Source organism: Pinus tabuliformis, chromosome 5_2 (assembly GCF_031772625.1).
Source record: "Pinus tabuliformis cultivar Carrire ecotype Pingquan chromosome 5_2, CPIR1, whole genome shotgun sequence".
NCBI classification, from domain to species: domain Eukaryota; kingdom Viridiplantae; phylum Streptophyta; class Pinopsida; order Pinales; family Pinaceae; genus Pinus; species Pinus tabuliformis.
Genome location: NC_142306.1, coordinates 503,313,721 through 503,330,753, shown reverse-complemented (window position 1 = coordinate 503,330,753; position 17,033 = coordinate 503,313,721).

The following is a 17,033-nucleotide window of genomic DNA, read 5'->3' as shown; positions in this document are numbered from 1 at the left end:
TAAAGACAACTGCTGTAGTTGGCTCAACAGGTTCACAGCATTTGTGTCTACTGATCCAATGATACCATCCGCATGGGGACCTGGCTTCGACTTGGCTGTATCAACCTTAGTTCCGAGAGCATTAGGAAAGATTTTTTGTAGAATCCAAGACTGAGAATAAATCAACTCTAATTGTTGGGCCCTAAAAATAGCTTGCTCCTTAGAATAGACTCCGAATAGGGAGACATCCTTAGAGATTTCAGGTTGTAAAGATTTCAAAAACCATTTGAGATGGTATTCCGGAGGAATTTTGGCTTTAATAAGCCTCTTTCTCTGTCTCCATTCCTGAATGTGGTCAGAAATGTGAGTTGCCGTATCCTGATGGAAATTGGCTAGAAGTTCAGTTCCAGCATCATAACGGATGGGAAACTGGAAATGATTTAAGAAAATATTAGCTAAGTCGACGAAAGATGTAAAGCTGCCCCTGGCAACTCTATATACCACTTGGCCGCATTACCAGTCAAGGTGCATTGAAAAAGTCTCAACCTAATCGAGTCATCAATAAGGGACTTTGATGAGCACCACAAATGGAATGTGGTTACATGGTCACCTGGGTCTTCACTGCCCTTCCCCTCGAATTTTGGAATGTCCGAAGGGAGTTTGGTTGGGACCGGAGGCCAGGTTGAATTGTATTTGATTGGATCGTTTGTTAATTTCGTGAGATCTGGCAAGTTCAACGTTGCCAGAAAAGGAAGCCTAGGAGGACCTTAGGGATTCCACCCAAACTGGGTGGAGCTCCCAAATTTTTTGAAAAGATTGGCCTGGATTTTGGAAGGCACTAGGCTGCCTGAAGTAACCAGTCGAACTAGCTGAACTAAAAGGCGAACCTTGTGATCCAACAAAACTCGGAGTTCGACCAATTCCAGTCGAAAAACCTCCATAACCAGTGAAGCTCCCTCCTAAAGGATTATAAGGAGTCGATAACCCTTGATAATGATTCCAAGTAGAAGCTAAGGGAGGAATACTTCGAAACGAACTAATTATGGAGTGCAACATATTTCCTTGTTGGACGAAAAACAGATTCCCAGTTCCCATCCCACTAACCGCAGGGTTAGTCCAACCTTGAAAGGGATTACTGCTTTTTCCTGTAGCGGAAAAAGGCATAGATCCTATTGTCGGGTTGGAATGTGGTATATGACCATTCCCAAAAGGAAAACCCTAAAATGAAGCCGACCCACCCGTCATGGATGTGGAGGCAATAAATGGAACTGATGAAATACCCTATGAATGGGTGCCAAAGGGGAAGAATCTAGAAGTAAAAGCATTGGCTTGGGAATTTCCACTCGTAGAAGGAATGAAGGTAGACCCAACTAAAGATGTGCTAGCAAAAGACCCAAATAAAGATGCAAAGGGGATGGAAATAGTTCCTCCCCCTTGTACTGATGTTGGAGTCTGCATAGTTGTAGCACTTGTAGTAGAAGCCATGCTTCCAGTAGGGGTCATCGATGGTAATTGCGTAATATGACCTGGACTTGACGGTCTATGCGTCGGAGTCCCAACGTATTGTAATACTTCTGGATAGCTAGATGGTAGTGGAGAATTCGGAGCCGCTAACGACTCTGAGAATTCTTCTACCTCAATGTTATCTTCCGATTGAAAGAGAACTCAAGAAAGGACTGGAGTGCTCCTCTCTAATTTTGTGGAAGTGCCAAGCCTATGGTGAACACTAATGCCCCCGAGAGGAGGATCAATCCTCGATGGGTCAGCTACCACGGGATGAAACCCACTGGCAGTATTACCTCTGCGCCTTCTAGGAGAAGGCTCTAAACTTGGTGGTGAAAGACAACGAAGTCTTTGAGACCATCTAGGTCATCGGTCAACCACTTTGAATTTTTTATTAAGATCTAATTAAAGACTCAAGAAAAAATGAAAGCTAGGCCAACTAAGAGCACAGAGCACACACTAAAAAGTCCCTAAAATATATCAGCCAGTCAAACAACTTTCAAGTATTTCCGCTCCGGGTGATGAGGACCATACACCAAAATACAAGAAAGTGAAGCAAGGGGCCTTCCGAAGATAGTCTGGGATAATGACGGCCTAGTCCTACCAGCGAAGGTAACATAGGAAGTTACACTGACCTCCTAACAACAGCCTGCGCCAGTGCAAGCCCCCAAGCTTCGCAAGGGTGCCCTCTAGTAGTACCGTTGAGAGTGATACAACGTCGACCTCAGGTGCCACGGGATTCCCCTCCGCAGCCACCTATGTAGATCCCTAGGAGTAGCAACTAAGGTTACTAACTCATATCAGAAGCCAGGCGGAACAGTCTTGAGGTAAGATTCGACAAGTAGGAGAGGGGGTATCTCTCTTCCTTATTTTCGAAAACTCTCATGCTTAACTCCCAGATCCGGAGCTTTCTTGGTCTCCCTAACGCTATTGGATTTGCACTCACTATTCAAACTCCTATATTTGACAGTTTAAATGTCCTTGGAGAGTTTTCTCTCCACTCTCCTAATCCAAGGCCCTAAAATATCCTAAAACTTGTTGGTGTGTATAACTTGACAATTATGAAAAGTTTTAGTATATTTTAATTAGCGCTTGTTTTTAAATGGTCCGTTCTTAAGTCAAGGAATAAGCGGAAATGAAACTTGTAGTGTTTTGACACAAAAGAAGTTAATAAAAACCAAACTATATGCAAATGCACTTGTTTTGTTCTTCGATGAAAGAAATTTCTACTAGGTTCAGAGGAACTTCAAAGAAAGCAACAAAATTTTCTTTTCTTTTCTTTTACTCAAGCTTCACATTCAAAAAAATTAACAAAACTATGGATGCCCTAAAGGATGCACAAATGTGTCCTAATGCAATGAGTACATGCTGATGCAAAACTTAAGACTACTCTAAATCAAGAAATGAAAGTAACTTGTTTATCAATACTAATTTTCCACTTAAAATGTTTAGATGGAATATGAGTTGCTAATGCTCATTTTCGTCTCTACACTAAAAGCAAGTTTCAAGACAACCAAAAATGCACTTTCATTCACAAAAAGAAACTAAATCAAAACAAAGTTCAAGAAAGCAAAAACAGGTTTTCAAGAAGTTTTCTTCAAAAGCAAAAACAAAAACATCTTTTCAAAAGTGCTCTCAACAAGACTGAAACTTTATGATTGAAGAATAGGCAACAAAACACTTTGCAAGTTGACAACACAAAATGGATGAAAAATCAACAACAAAAATGTGTTTCAAGATGCTCTTAACAATCAAAAGCAACAACAAGAGCTTGGAAATAAAGACCAAAAAATTGAAAACACAACTTTCAAGAAAGTGTGAATCAAAAACTTTCAGAAAGTAAGAAACACAGATGGTCATAAAAGCGTAGTTTTGACATGCAAACAAAAAGTCACAAAAACAAGATTTAACACAAATATTGAGATCAATCTTTTTGCCTTGGAAGACCAGAGCAGCTAAGATTCCCAGCAAGAAACCTTGTGTGCTTGAACAAAAAGATGACGCTTGCAAAAAAACAAAACAAGACTGACACTTTCCACAACTAGAGAGAGTTTGAAATCATGAACTTTTTGTTGAAATAAAGACTGACACAAAAAAGTAACTGTTCAGGACTGATTCAGAACAACAGACAGATCTTCAGAAACAAAATTATTTGAAAAATCTTGAAGATTTTAGGATATACATGACTGTGTCAGTGCACAAATACGTGTATATGAAATTTAGCGTAAGGAAAAATGTGTATACGCAGGTTTACTTAAGGAAACATGCGTATATACGCTTATGTAAACTGGAAAAAAAACGTATATAAAAGATTACAAGAAAAATAAAAAAACAGTCTGAAGAAACTGATCAAACTTACAATTCAAGTTCCTACAAGAACAGACTACACAGTAACAACAAGAAAATAGACAACTGAGCCCTGATTGGCTTGAATAAACCCAAACTAGGAACAACAATACTGTTGTCCCCAGTGGAGTCGCCAATTCTGTTAAGGGATAAATTCCCCTAGGGTCTTGGGTTGATACCCTAGCAGATCAAAGGTTATCTACACAGAGAAACACACATTCCACATAGCCATGATGCTAATATAAACAAACTAAACGAAGAGAGGTGCACCTAGGGGTCCTTTGTTTGGGAAGGTCTAGCCAGGGTCCAAACCCTCTTGGCATTCCTTTCACTCCTTCAACCTGCAAAACAATCAATTCAAGAAAGTACAACAGTATATGGACCAAGAATCATAAAGAAATCATCTTCATAACATATGGAAAGGTAGTTAGTTATACAATTAAAACAACCTTTCATATGTGAATCATAACATTGATATCATAAACATGAAGAAGATTCATATCAGGAACAAGACAAGTGTTTCTTTTATTATAGATAACTAAAGTAAAGAAAGGAATGATTTCACCTGAGTCGTCCTCTCGTAGGCTCCAAGAGGAACTGTCGTTTGGATTCGTCTAGTCTCAAGCCTTCAACAAACTCCTTCCATGACTTACTCCATGATATCTCACGTAGTAGAAAGACATCATAACACAAGGAAACAAGGGTTTCCTGTAAATGGGGGAAGTGCTGGAAGCACAAGGATCTTTAGACTTGGTCAGGGATAATCTCAGCAGAGTGACCTTTCTCTCTCTTCTCTCCCTTAGGCCTTCCCATTGAAGCCTTTTTATACTTCTCCCAAAGTAGTTTTTTAGTTGGGAATTCATTGGGAACAGTTGGGCCATGGGCACTAATAGGTAATCAACAGGTAAAACCCGCGATCTCCGCTCGAAATTAAGGAGATTTAATTTTTTTTAAGTGTTTTAAGACATATACGTGGGTTGGGTATACATAGACCCGTGTACACACATGTTTAGCTCAGGGAAATGTCGCGTATAGGGAGTAAAACACTGTTTTTTAAGTATTTGGTCTAGTTCTGGAAGGAGGGGTTGCCCTAGGTCATGAGTGTAGCATCACAAACATCAAGAGTGAGATTTGGAGCTATAACACCTGATCTTGGTTGTCGTGATCTCTTCACCTCATCATCTGATCACGATGTTTATTCATTTGCTGTTAATCCATCTAAGCCACTGGTCTATGAATATCTATCTATCAACAAAGTCGAAACCCCACAGACCATTGAGGCACTTCAGCCCGAGTTGATGGTTATGTCAGGCCCTCGCTGTCCTGAGGTTGGTTTCGCTTTCAATCAGGGAATTGTTCAAACACTCAAGGCTCCTCATCACTCATCTTTATGCACTCAAGATCATTCTAACACTCAAATTTTACTTCCTCCACTCAAATAACACGATCCCATTTCTCATGCATTGGAGGAGTCTTACATTGCAAGCACTCATGCGTGACACAAGTTATCTTTGTTTCTTTTGTTTGCTTGCATGTCATAGTCAAGAGTGTGCATATGTTTCAAAGTTGCACATAGTGTCACACAACACCATGATAATTCTGCGGACTACCCGTCATGCACATGCACTCACTTATGTCCCGTGGGCACTCTGAATCACGAAGTGTGGTTGTATTCATTGTTATATCTTTCTTGCTTGTTGGTTCGCACAATTGGGTTGCTCGCAGACCAAGCATTCACCAACATGGGTCTCCCAATGCACTAGTGGTTGCATTGGAAGTATCACTTCATGTGATCAGGCCCATGTATCGTTAGTGTAGGAGTAGGAGTAGTGCTTGCTTTCAATTGTTTTCTTGCATGTCTGTTTGCTTACGTGCTTTGTTTGCTTGTTTGTTTGTTTAATTGATTCGCTTTCATTTTCCCTTCTGCTCTTGATTTGCTTTGTTGATTGTTATTTTATTCACTTGTTTCATTCATAGGTTAGTTTTGCATGAAACCATGTATGATTCTTGAAGCGAGCCGAGTAAAGTACAAGAGGGCTTGTACAAATATCACTACTTGGTTATCTATCATCCCACCTTTATATGATGATCTTGTTACTTTTAGTCCATGATACATCGAAGGAAAATACGTACTGTTCGAAGTGAACCTTGGTGTAAACACAACGCTTGCATGCTAACTACTGTCACCTTCTCTAGTCGATTATTTTTGGGTTAACCCTTGTCATCTCAGTCAAGTAGAGTAAGGCAAGGGGGAAAAACTTAACATGCACGTCATAGATACAATAAACTACTTCTCTGCCAGAACAACCTCTTGTGCTCTCAATAAGTTGGGATCCCTCTTCCACCTCTGAAATGAATAAGGTGCTATACACAATGAAAAATGAAAAAAATTAAAAGTCAAAAATTCAAAATGAAAAATGAATAAGGTGAAAGAAGAGAAAGGCTCCCTGTGTAGGGAGGTGTGTTACACTAAAAAATGTCACCATGGCTATTTACAGTTAGTATGGCTCTATCAACAGTCATGCTATCCTCTTAGGCAAGTCTTATGCCTCTGCTCTCCATGTCAAACTCCAAAAAGAGAGAAAGTCTTTACAAATGTATTTATCTCTGGGTACGCAGGTTCTCTCAACCTTACCTGCGGGTACGCACCCAATGTTCACAAAAGCTGCGTCTTTGGACGCTCTGTATGTAAAGGGGCAGGTGCGTCCCCCTGTAAAGGTCAAAATGCGCAAGTTTCATCTTTAAAAAGTTACTTGTGGTCATTTCTAGAGCATTCTAGAAGGTTGTTTGACGTGTATTGAGCGCCTCCAGATGGTTCATGCACCCCTACCAAAGAGGAACTTATCCCATCAATAAGGGAGCTATCCCATCCAAAGAGGGGATTATCCCATTGATGGTGGACCTGATTAACTTCCTCTTGAGCACTATAAATACAGGCATTGGGCCAGAAGGAGGGGAGGTTGGAAGCTATACATTTCTATGGGTAGATGCTGCTGGAATTAGGACTCCCATTTAGAAGCTTGTGAGGAGAGATTGCCATCTTTGCTTGTTCTATTTGGAAGTGGGTGAGCTTTGTCAAAGTAAAGGAGAACTCTTGATGGACCCTGGGAGGGACTTGCACAACACCAAGGCTCAGGTTGTATTTGTTCCTTTTGTTACCTATTAATGCAAATGAGTCCATTCTTCTCAATAACTTGTTATTTATGAGTTGTTTCATGTACTCCTTGGTCTATGTGTTAAATATGTTTTATTCTATGAGATTATCAAGTGCTATTTAATCGTTTGATTGTTAGTGGATGCAGGTTTCAAAGTGAAGGAGGAGCTCATCCGGATCAGCGGAGCTGGACTGCTACAACAGCGTTGGATTACAGGTAGGATCTAAACACTTGATTTCTTATATAGTAAATGCATGTTTAGAGAAGGATTGCTCTTGTTTGTCTTGTTTGTCACTAGAGAGTCTTAGGCTCCTAGGGAGGTTGGTTGTGTCTGCACAATCGACTCTTTCCACCTGACAAATTGGCGACTTCCACTGGGGAATCCATTGATGTGAAAGTCTTTTCCTTTGTATGAACTTTGCTCTGAGAAAATTGGTTTATTTTTCTGGTTTTTGGCTCTGTGACTTTGTTTTTGGGTGGGCTAGCTTAGGGTTAGTTTCATTTTGGGTTTTCTTGAATTTTCCAATAGGACGCACCCTCTGAGTATTGCACAGTGCGTCCCTGGACGCGCTGTCGCTGTGTGCACAGAGCGGGCCCGCACCTGTTTTAACGGGTTGCCTGCGTCCCCTGCTAAAATTTGAGAAAATTCCATTTTTTGCTTTTTTTCTCTTAGATTTTGCTTTTTCTTAGTTTTTACTGCCCAGATTCATTAGTCTCTTGTCAAAGATCTTCACCTGAACTTGTTTCGATAGCATTGAGTGTTTTAGTGGTTTTCATAGAAGTTTAAGCCCTAGGGTTTGATTTTTGAGTAGGTCTTGTAGTGACTTTGGCGGTAGAAGTTGTCAAGCCTTAGATCTCTCTGGTTTTGTCAGCATTCTTAGAAGTCAGACCTGTCATAAAGTCTACCTGTGAGAGCAAATTACCTTTGATTGGTCTCTTGGGCAAATTTCGAAGTGCTTGTTGATTAAGTCTTGAATTCCATTTTACAAAAAGAACAAAAAGATTTGAGTTTTGTTTTGACTAGTCTTTTGATTCTGCATTAGCTGGTCCTTGATTTCATTTTGGTCAAGTGAAACAACCTAGAATCATATTTGTGAGATTTTGCCTCGTTAGGTTTGCTTAGAGTAAATTTATTTTTGATTTGCTTGTGAGTCAAGTTTTCATAGATTTTATAGTTTTTAAGATTGATTTATGTTAAAATAGATTTATATGCTTTATTAAATAGAGAAAATACAAAAACATCTCCTTTGAAAAGTTTTGTTTCAAGTGGCTTTGAGGCATTTTGAAAGAAAAAGAGTTTTTCGTGCACGTAAGGAGTGGTCATGTTTGTATGCTTGGAAAGATAAAAAGAATTGTTTCTTTGATTGTCTTTACTAAGAAAGTTGTTTTCTATAAAATTTGCATCTCTCAACTCTCTTAGTTAAGAATTTCATTGAAAAAAGGAAAGTAGCGTAAATCATCTTAGGTGCATCTTTGTAGTGGTTTGAGTCGAGTCTACACACCATTGGTTTCACTTCCGCTATCTTTTGTCTTTAAGAAAAACCATAAAATTAACGCTTAAAGTAAAATCAACGTAGTAACTTTTATTTACTAGGGCTCTGAAACACCAATTTAGATCAGGCTAGTGTCTTGGAGTAGGTGAGTAATTAACTCTCCAAGACAACAAAACCAAACAAGTAGCTTATCTTGTGATAGAATAAATCCAATTGTCTCATTTGTACTCTGGGAAAGCTCCTCTTAAAGGAGAAGCACGATCTCGTGTCTGAACCAGTGAGGGGATCAATCCCCCCTCGTTGGGAACGACGTGAGACACGCACGTATTACAAATGGTAAACCTCGGATTAACCATTGTCGAGGAGCCAGGGGTCACTTGTCGGTAAACCTTGGATTATTGTCAAGGAGCCGGCAAGGGGATTGAGCTTGATACTCTGCCCTTGCGTGCTGTCGGAGTGTAGACTGTTCCCCCAGGTGCATTTGTTGCGGTTGGTAACCTTAGTGACCATTATCTTTAGGATTCTACCGAGGTGACGGTGGAGGGAAGATCCCACTGTACCTGGAGCAGACGTCGGCTAGACTCACTTGGATTTTCCGGGGGGTTCACTTCACTCGAGACGGTTAAAGTGGAGGAACTTGTGCCGGTCTATTCATTAAGCAGGTTGCCGGGGTAACTGTTCCACCCGCCACTTCTGTACTGAATCCGGCGATGTTGGGCTTCATCACCAACTAGCGTTTTCGGTCTGGAAGGCTACTGTTTGTGCTTGGTTTGACGCCCTAGATTCTTTAGGCGTGTGATTCAAATTTGTTTGGTTCTTTAGAGACTTTAGGTGGTTTGATTTGAAATTTTACTTTGTTTTCGTGTGTAGTAGTTAAAAGTTTTTAGCTGTGGCGGAATTACCGAGACAGTCCCGTAGACTTCGGGGCCAGTCTCCTGAAGTTGTTTCTGTGGCCGAATTGTTGAGAAGATCCCGTAGACTTAGGGGATCACCTCCTCGAGATGACCCCGGTAATCTAGAAGGTTTAAAGGTCCTTGTAACTCCTCCTAGTGGCAGTAGAGTAGGTTCACCTGAAGAAGGAGAATCTTCCTTGGTAGTCCATTCAGATTACCAAGGCTTAGAGACAGGTTATAATCCCGAAGCTGTTACAGTTTCTGAACTTGTTGGTAGTTTTTCGTCTGCTAGTGATACAGGCGAAGAACCTGAAATATCTGAACCTGTTACTCCGACTTCTAGTGTTCCAGATTCACCTAGAGTAGAACGAGTTATCACCGAAAATCTTCCTACTGGTCTGATTGCTATTGAAGAACTTGCTCCAGAGGAAGAAATAGGCGTCTCTAACCTTGAAGATCAACTTACCATTGATCTAAGGGAGCGTGAATCTATCTTTTACAGTCCTCCTAGAAGTACTACTTGGTACCTTTCGTTAACCAATTATTTAGACAACTCAGGGGTAGGTTTTTCTACACCTCGTACTCCTTTTCCGCCTGGAGGTATTTATACTCCTGTAAATATGTCTGGTCAGTCGTCCGTGTTTACTCAAAGTCCTGAATATTTCTTACACGGCGGTCCTTCTGTTCCCACCGGGTATCAATCACTTTCTGGTACCTTTGCGAGGGCATCTCCTCAACCTGTTGATCATGGGTTATTAGCTGGAAACAGTGGTAATATACCATTGGGTGTAGGAGACATTTACATGATGTCAGGTTCAGTTCCCGTTTCCCAACCTTAAGGTGGCCAGTTAACGCCTGGGGGGCAACCTCAAGGTACACAAATCGTGTCTGGGGGGCAACCTCAAGGTCAGTATGCACCTATGGTGCAATACATGCCTCAAGGTCAACCCCAGCCTCAATATGTACCCCAGGGTCAACCTCAGTATCAATATCAACCTCAAGGATGGCAACCTCAAGGATGGCAACCCCAAGGGTATCAACCCCAAGGGTATCAACCTCAAGGGTACCAACCTCAAGGTCAAGGTCAACCCCAGTATCCGTATTTACCTCAAGGTTATCAACCTCAAGGTCAATACTCGAGTCAAGGTTATCAACCGCCTCAAGGTTAGTCATATGTTCCAAGTATGGGAACTGTACCTTACAATTATCAATCCTATCCTCAATCCGGTTATGGATCTCAGTATCCTCAACCTGTTACGGGTCAATACCCCGGAATGTTAGTGTGGGATCCATCACAGGGTCAACAGGTGTTGCAGCCAAGTTTACAGTTGGTACCTCAAGCTGGACAACCCGTAGTTTCTGGTCCACCCCAGCAACCGCAACCTGTCCAGTCAAATGTTCAAACTTCTGTAACTTCGGTAGTTACTCAGCCACCCATTGCACCTAGTACTCCATCTCAAACGGCTGCTGCAACTACCGCTACATCTGCCGCACTTACTTCTGGAGTATCGACAGCTCCGGTTTCTACTGTCTCTGCGACCACGCCTCAGACATCTTTACCGTTGTCTGGATCTACGATTCAAACCACGGTCCAGATGCCTATAGGTCAGCCTGGTATAAGTACGGTTGTCACTACTCAACCTCAATTTGTTCAACAACCGTACCAGGGACAGTACCAACCTGGGCAAGCTGTCCAACAACCGGTTTACCAGTATCAACCGTATCCTGGGTACACTTATCAACAACCTCAACAACCCCAGTACGGTCCGGTTAATCCTGGTTTTCCAGGAGGATATAATATCCCAAATGCGACTCCTGTTCCTAGTTATCCTAGATATCCTCCTCCTGGGACTAGTCTTGTGACCCAGAGTTTTAGAGATCCTAACCGGCAGTTACCGTTTATCGCAACTTTGGATTTACCAGACTTGACGCGCCTAACGAATGATCCAATTCAATATCTTCAGTTCTGGCCGCCAATGCCAAATAAGTTTCCCAGTGATATACCCAAGTTCGAAGGTAAGTCTGGAGAGGATCCGTCCAATCATGTGATGACTTACCACCTCTGGTGTGCTTCAAATTCTATCTCGGATGATTCGATTCGCTTACATCTTTTCCAGCGTACACTCATTGGTCTCGCGGCCAAGTGGTACATTGAGTTACCACGAGCCTCCTTTTACAATTTTAGCCAGTTAGCTACCTCGTTCTTAACTCACTTTCAGTTGCCGGTCAGATACGATAACGGCACGGAGTTATTAACTTCACTAAAACAATCGACGTCCACGTATATTTTTGATCACATTCATGAGTGGAGACGTCGAAGAAGGTTAGTGAAAGTTTTTATCCCGGACCAAATCTTAGCTGAATGGTTTGTTAAATCATTATTACCGAAGATTACTGAAGATGTAGCTAAGGCCGGAGTAGTTACTGAGGAGCAAGTTATTGCTCAGGTGCAGTACCTTGACTTGGTTTACACTCAGTCGGGTACGTTACACGAGAAAATTCCAGATCTTCCAAAGTCGAATCAAATCGCTGCTGCTCCTTCGGGATCTCATACCGCTGATGGTATGATTGGTATCGTGAATACAAAGAGCAAGAAGAAGTCTTCCAAGGCTTCAACTACTCCTATAATCACTTTGCCTGATTCCCCGACAGGAGAGTCTTCTCCTGAACTTACCGCCGATATTCACGCTGTAGAGACATCTACGGCCAAATCAAAAAATGGTGGAAAGAAGAAAGGAAAGAAGAAGGCAAAAGCAGACAAGGCTCCGAAGGAGAAAACGGAAAAGTCAGAAACCAATGACGAAAAGCGCAAACCTCGATATCCTTGTCTTATTTGTGAAGAGGATCATTTTACAAGAGATTTCCCTCATCGGGTCGAGGTTGTGAAAATAGTCAAAGGTTCTCCCACTCCTGCTGTGTTAAAAAATCCATTTCCAGAGCAGGAGAATAAGATGATAGGTTCTTCCTCGAATGCCAGTGAAGAACCCATTTTGATGATGTCTCATGTGAGGATTGCGACTCGATCGCAAGATTATGGTAGTAAGAATCCTGTTGATGGTAAGGAAGCAGAATCTTCTCACTCTAACCCATCAACCTCAGCTCCTGGTTCCGATCCACTACAGATCGAAAAACCTAACCCGGACTTAGTGATTAAACCGCCCGCCAAGGGTGTACTTCGAAGGTCTGCTTTCAATCCACATGCGAGAGCGGCCCAGAATTACAACATTGTTGAGGACTTAGCTGTTTCACCCTCAGCAATGTCGGCGTTAGAAGTGCTGCAATCATGCCCAGCACAACGAAAATTACTTTTGTCGGCTATCGGAGCTGTTGATGTTCAGGACCCGAATCTAATAATCTTCGATCTAGAAAATAGTACACCGCGTCTCCCCCATCAAATGGCTTTCCAAATTCCAGTGATAGTAAAAAACAGGCCTATTCATCGGACTGTGATTGATGAGGGAGCTTCTACGTGTATTATGTCGATTCAATGTTGGAGATCTCTTGGTTCTCCTTCGTTGAACCAATCCCCCACCATCCTTAAGGCCTTTGATGGCCGTGGGTTCCGTCCGTTTGGTATTCTACAGGAATTGCCTATAGGGGTAGAAGGTAAAACTATTAGTCTGGATGTGGAGGTGGTTGATGCCCCTCTAGACTACAACCTTCTTTTGGGTCGAAGTTGGTCATATGCTATGACAGCAGTCGTTTCATCGGTCTTCAGAGTAATTAAGTTTCCATATAACGGTAAGATCGTGACTATTGATCAGATGACATACTTTTCATCCGACCCAGCCTCTTCAGAGAGTATCCAGCATGTGGATAAGACGACAATCCCTTATAGGGACATTGGCGTAGGTTTAGTTAAAGATTCCGGTTTACTGGGAACTTTTCCTTTCCCTCCAATCAACGCAGACCCTTCATTTGCATCAATTCATATGATTACATCAGACAACATTATTTATGATGATCCTTGGATCGTCCCATCTGAATCTGAGATAGACTCATTCGGTGATGCTATGCCTTTGAGTCCATATGAAATTTCTTATGAAGCTGTCATGTCTTTTACCGACTCGCGTTCAACCGAAATCGACCAAATGAATGTGGTCAGTGAAGAATCACTTTTCACCTCAACCTTAGAACGGATAGCGTTTCCTGAAGTCGTGTCATCTGACGAGCAACTTCGTGAAATCCTAAGTGTAGACGACCTACCATGGGAAGATCTCCATCACAGATCTTCGTTTTTACCTAAGGATGATGCTTTTGAAAATGATTTTTCATCTATCTTTACCGCTGAATATGTCAAAGACGCTCAGAATCCAACGAAACATTCTGATTCCGAGTTGAATTTAGGGAATATTTCTCGTACTATTCCCATTGATATTTCAGTGAAGCCCGGAATTGAGGAAAACATTCATATAGGTGCCGCATGTACAGAAGATGAAATCCAAACTTACAAGGCCCTATTCCAAGAATTCCGCGATGTGTTTGCCTGGTCTTACGAGGAAATGCCGGGAATCGACCCTGCCATTGTTGTTCATGAAATAAAGACCTACCCGGACGCTAAACCCGTCCGGCAACGGTTGCGTCAGATTCACCCTCGGAAAGCGGCTGTGATTAAAGCAGAAGTCGAAAAGCTGTTGAAAGCAGGTTTCATTTATCCGATCCCGTTAACGGATTGGGTATCGAATATTGTTCCGGTTAACAAGAAACAAGGAACAATAAGAATCTGTATCGACTATAGGGATATAAATCGAGCTTGTCCAAAAGACAACTATCCTACGCCTTATATCGATCAAATTATTGATGATTGTGCCGGAAGTGAAATGTTTTCCTTTATGGATGGTTTTTCGGGCTATAATCAAATCAATATTCTACCTGCCGACCAACCAAAACGGCATTCATTTGTCCATGGGGGAAGTTTGCTTATTGTAAATTACCTTTTGGGCTTAAGAATGTCGGGGCCACTTTTCAACAGGCGATGTCTTATGCATTTCATGACATCAAGCACATTGTGCAACCGTATCTCGATGATTTGCCTGCTCATTCTTTACACCGAGCTGATCACCTTGTCCACTTACGAGCAATCTTTATGAGGTGTAGGCATTATCGAATTCGGTTGAATCCCCACAAGTGTGTTTTCTGTATAGAAACGGGTCGATTGCTGGGATTTGTTGTTTCAAAAGCCGGCATTCGCGTCGATCCCTCGAAGGTTGAAGCTATCATCAAATTGCCTCCTCCTTCGAGTTTGCGCCAACTCCAAAGTTTGCAAGGGAAAGCGAAATTTTTACGCCGATTCATTCCAAACTATGCCAAGGTCATTAAAGGTTTTACACGGTTGTTGAAATAGAACGCTCAATTCTTTTGGGACGAGATTGCCCAACAATCTTTTGATGCACTTAAACACGCGTTGACCCATGCACCGTTGTTGCATCCTCCCAACTACAACCAGGACTACTTCTTATACCTCGCAGCTTCGCATTCCACCATTGTAATGGTGTTAGTTCAAGAAGATGAATTCAGAGCGGAACATGTGATATATTACCTTAGTAGGACCTTAAATCCCACTGAGTTAAAATATTCGCATGTGGAGAAGTTGGCCCTGGCAGCCGTTCAAGCTGTCCAGCGTTTTCGTCACTACATTCTTCTCCGTAAAACTACAGTTATTTCGGATTGCAACCCTATGATTTATATTTTGACAAAACAACTGCTAGGGGGCAAGTACTCTAAATGGATCGTTATCCTGCAAGAGTTCGACTTGGAGTTCGAGAAGTCCAAGTCTAAGAAATCCTTAGTTTTTACGGAATTGATGTGTGATTTCCCGCGTGCTGACACAGAAACTGTGGCAGAGGAGTCCATTGCGGACGAATCTTTGTTTCTTATCAGTACTGTAGATCCGTGGTACGGGGATATAATCATCTATCTCCAAACCCAAACCTTTCGGTCTGAAGCTTCAAAGGCGGAACGTCGAAAAATTCGGTTTCAATCCCAGCAATACAAAATTATTGGAGATACACTTTATCGCCGGGGGGCAGACTTAGTTTTTCGACGTTGTTTAACTCACGAAGAGGATGAGAGGGTTTTGAATGATTGTCACTCTGGAGCATGTGGCGGTCATATGTCTGGGTATGCCACAGCTCAGAAGGTGTTGTGTGCTGGCTATTTCTGGCCGTCTATGTTTAAAGATTGTATCATTGCAGTCCGGAAGTGCCACAACTGTCAAGTGTTTGATCGCAAGATGCGTGCACCACCTGCTCCTCTCCACCCTATAATTGCCGTTGGTCCACTCGCCAAATGGGGTATCGATTTTATTACTTGTAACCCTCACTCGGCCGGGGGCATGCGTATATCATCCTCGCGGTTGATTATTTTACTAAATGGGCCGAGGCGATGCCTACATTCGACGCAAGCGGCAAAACAGCTGCAGTTTTCGTATTCAATCATATTATAACTAGGTTTGGTGTCCCACAAGCAATCATTACTGACCATGGGAGCCATTTTCGAAACATCATGATGACTGAGCTTACAAGCCAGCTTGGTTTGCGCCACGATAGCTCTACTCCTTATTATCCGCAAGCCAACGGTTTGGTTGAGTCTATCAACAAAGTTCTGGTTATCATGATCCGACGAACCATTGGTATTCATCGGTCGAATTGGCACAACATGTTATTTTCAGCGCTATGGGCATACCGAACCTCAGTGAAATACTAAATGGGCCGAGGCGATGCCTACATTCGACGCAAGCGGCAAAACAGCTGCAGTTTTCGTATTCAATCATATTATAACTAGGTTTGGTGTCCCACAAGCAATCATTACTGACAATGGGAGCCATTTTCGAAACATCATGATGACTGAGCTTACAAGCCAGCTTGGTTTGCGCCACGATAGCTCTACTCCTTATTATCCGCAAGCCAACGGTTTGGTTGAGTCTATCAACAAAGTTCTGGTTATCATGATCCGACGAACCATTGGTATTCATCGGTCGAATTGGCACAACATGTTATTTTCAGCGCTATGGGCATACCGAACCTCAGTGAAAACTTCAACAGGGTTCACTCCTTTCCAGCTAGTTTATGGCTTGGAAGCTGTGTTACCCATTGAATGCGAAATCCCATCACTTCAAATGGCTGTCGAATTACTTCCAGCTACTTCCGAAGAGGAGAAACGTTTATTATACTTAGCTAAATTAGATGAGACTCGACGTGACGCTGCATTGGCAGTCGAGACTCACGCGAAGCGAATGAAAGCTCAGTATGATAGAAATGTGACCCCTCAAAGTTTTTCGGAGGGAGACCTAGTGCTATTATATGATCAAGCCAACGATAAGCTAGGTGCTGGAAAATTCGTTCCTATGTGGCATGGACCCTACATTGTAAAGCGAAAGCTAACAAAAGGGGCTTATGAGCTGGTAGATTTTGATGGGGACTCTTTGGGTAAACCCAGAAATGGACTTTACCTAAAGAGGTATTATGCTTAAATGGTGGGTATGGAGAATTTTTAGTTAGGTTAGGTTTTCTTTCTAGCTAGTGTGTTTGTTAGTTTGGTTAGTGTACTTAGCTTAGAGAGTGTGTTTTTTGTCGTTATTCTGGCTTATCTTGGTTTTACTCTTGATATTGCAGATGTCGACGCCTCTCCAAACATACATCGGATTTGCTGATGGTGCTTGTCGT